Genomic DNA, 3,619 nt, shown 5'->3' on the forward strand with positions numbered 1-3,619 from the left:
CTCATGCAATTCTTTTTTGTACGATGAGTCTGTCTTATCTGCTTTTTGATTTCTAACTAAAACCGTATCCCCAGGTTTAATGCTAAGAAGCCTAGCTCCACGCCTTGTATCCTCTCTTTGATTGCGCTGAAATTTCGCCATTTTATCCCTGTCTCGTAATTCATCATCGTTCGCTTGTCTAGTATCCGTTTTTGGGTTTGGTAACCTATGCCTAATAGCTCTACCAAACATTAGTTCAGCTGGTGCTATTTTAGTTACATGGTGCGGCCATGAGTTATAATCCGCTACATATTCCGCATTCCATGTTTCCAGCATTTTGTTTCTAACCGTGCAATGGCTGCAATCTTATTTATACCTTGCATTCCACGCTCAACCAACCCATTTTCGGTGGGATTTAGCGGCGTGCTATTTATGAGTTTTATCCCCCATACATCTGCTAACCATCTTTTGAAATCTACCGCATTAAACGGGGGTCCATTATCTGCTTTTAATTTCTTAGGTACATAGTATGTTAAAAATATTCAGTTCAATGCTTTTTGTATACTATTCGCATCCGTTCGCTCTAGAGGGATGCCCTACGGACAAAGAGCGGGTAATTTTTATCATGGTGTGCGTAAAAACCTAGAATCAAGCCGATGGAAGATTTCGTAGGCTTAAAAAAGGGGAGAGAATCGGTACCACGGTTCTCTCCCACTCCCATATAAAATACACGGTGCGCTCTCTAGGTTTCCGAGGCTTCTTTTAAAAGTATTCTCGGAAACCGAGAAAGAACCTCGGAAACCTAGAGAGCGCACCGTGTATTTTATATGGGAGTGGGAGAGAACCGTGGTACTTTCCTTTAAGCCTACGAAATCTTCCATCGGCTTGATTCTAGGTTTTACGCACACCATAAAATACCCGCTCTTGTCCGTAGGGTAACTATCAGAAATCGCGAGTAATTATCTGTAAGCACCAATGTTTTAACATTATCTGTGGTAGATGAAATATCCATCGACACATAATCCCATGAATTCTCCGGTAGCTCCGTTAATTCCATAGGTACCGCCGTACTTGTCGTTTTCACTAGCTGACATTCTGGGCAGCTTCTAACAAAAGCTTCAATCTCTTTGTCCATACCGGGCCACCAAAGTCCCGTTCTCAGAACATTTTTCATCGTGAACATGCCAGGGTGGCTTCTATGAGCTAATGTTAACGCTCGGTTCCAAAGTATATGCGGGAGGACCATCTTTTCTTGTTTAAATAGGAAACCGTTTTCCACATACAGCTCCCTCTGAACCGCTTTATACCTTGCAATTTCTTGTGACCATTCACTCTCTTTATCTAACCAAGCAATAACCTTGTTTAATATAACATCTTTTTCTAATTCCTTTCCTACTTCTTCCGTGGTTAACGCCAATAGTGTTTCATTAACCTGGTTTACGCACGCAGTAACCAAACATAGTTCGTGAGGCTCCTTAGCAACCCCAAATTGGGAATCCTCTTTAGATCTGCGCAGCCTAGACGCAGTATCGGCTATGTTCTCGTTTCCCGGAACGTGTTCGAAATCAAAATCATAATGGTCCAGTCTGATGAACCATCCTTCTGCCCTGGACATAATCCTAATCTAATTTCATAATTTTCATAATTTCATAATTTCTTCCCTATATCTTTTTGTTTAGCCGGTTTAATCATAAATTTCAACGCTTCACTATCTGATCGCAACAAAAATTTCCTTCCTAATAGATAGTAAGCAAATCGTTCCATAGCCCAAACTATGGCCAAAGCCTCCCTATGCAGTTGCGGATAGCGGCTTTCCGTCTCCGTCAATCCTTTGGATGCACATGCGATAATACGCATGTCGGACGTGCTCAATTTTTCTTGGGCTAAAATTGCTCCCAAGCCCCAAGGTGATGCATCAGTATATAGTATGATCCTATCCTTTTCATTGAAATAACACCTTTTGATAAGGTCTTCCATAGCAACCTTTTTCAATTCTTCAAACGTATTTTGATGCATCTCTTCCCATTTAAATTTATCTCTTTTTATCAAATCCCTCAACGGCTTAGTTTTATGTAAAAAGTCTCTGATAAATGGGCCAATAAAAGTCAACATTCCTAAAAAATTTCTAAGTTCACCGGCATCCTTAGGTCTGTCAAAATTTTGAATGGTTGTCATTTTTTCCCTCATCGGTAATCTCTATCTAGTGTTAATCCTAAGAAATTCACTTTTTCCTGACCATAACACGATTTTTCTTCGTTAATGGTGTAGAAATTTATAAATTTCGTGCCCAAACGTCAACCTCTGACAGCTGAGAGTGAAGCGAAGTGATGCAACCCGGTAACAGTTGTTATGTCAAATCGTAGAAATAAACCGGCTCAATTGCCACTTGAAAACCGAAAAAGCCAAACGCGTTTTCTGTTTGACCTCAAGTGTGAAGTGAGATTTAGCTACATTACAACCTCAGAAGTAGGATTTACTCACGAAAATGCCTACAAAGGACCAAATGGTGTGTGTTTTATCGGATGCTGGCGTAGATTGTCCTGCCAACGCTACAATTAACCAAATCCGGAGTCTGTATGACGCCGTGATGCCGGTGCAAGCAAAGGAAAACAAAATGGAAGGCACACTGTTGGACACTGCTGAAGAATGTACCGGTAATGGCTGTGCCGTTCAGAAGAAAATTGATCAGCTGGAGCTGGAGAAGAAACTGCTGACCTTGCAGAAGGAAGTTTCGGAGATGAAGCTGCAGAGTAATGCTGAGAAAAACCTTCCCAACCTTACGACGATTTACAGCTTGGTTCCGTCGTTTAGCGGACAAAATGGCGTTGACATCTCTATGTGGTTCGAGGAATTAGAAAGAGTCTTTCAATTGTTCAGCATCGACTTAAAGCAAAATCTGGTGATAACGCTTCGACTGCTTTCCGGGACAGCTCAAGTATTAGCTCGAGCTTCAGGTTTATTAGAATATAATGCTCTGAAGCAAACACTCATCGAAACATTTCAACAAACATATTCCGTTGAAAGTGTTTATCACGAGCTACGCAGTCGCCGCCTTTCTGCCTCCGAATCGACCATAACATACTTCATTGACATGAAGAATATTGCCAGGAAAGCGAAAATTCCCGAGGGTGAGCTTGTTGACATCATAATCGAAGGTATAAATGATCCGGTCAACACCGCCGCTATGCGTTATGCTGCTCGTCAGATGGATGATCTCCTACCCTTGCTGAAAAGATATGAAGAGATGCGGACACGTCACCAGCCGTCAACATCTGCACCCAAGGACAGACGATCTACTCGCGACGTACCCATGAACATCGAGCACGTGAAGTGCTACAATTGTCTGCAACAAGGGCATTATCAAAGCCAATGCCAACGACCCCAACGTCCTCATGGATCGTGTTTCCTGTGTTCGAAGACGGGACATTCACATCGCGAATGTCCGAACCGTAACAACGTACCAGCCGCTGCGGTGCATTCAATGGATATGGAATCGGGTTATTTACAACAAATTCCAGCCATGCAGGAGGTATGTGTGACGTTTGTAGAATTAAGTGGGCCGAATAGTTTTCTTCCACGTGTGTTTTCTCTTTTCGATTCAGGGAGCCCCAGAAGTTTTATAAATGAAAATTTGGTGCCC

The sequence above is a fragment of the Anopheles arabiensis genome, chromosome 2 (genome assembly GCF_016920715.1).
Source record: "Anopheles arabiensis isolate DONGOLA chromosome 2, AaraD3, whole genome shotgun sequence".
Taxonomy (NCBI): Eukaryota; Metazoa; Arthropoda; class Insecta; order Diptera; family Culicidae; genus Anopheles; species Anopheles arabiensis.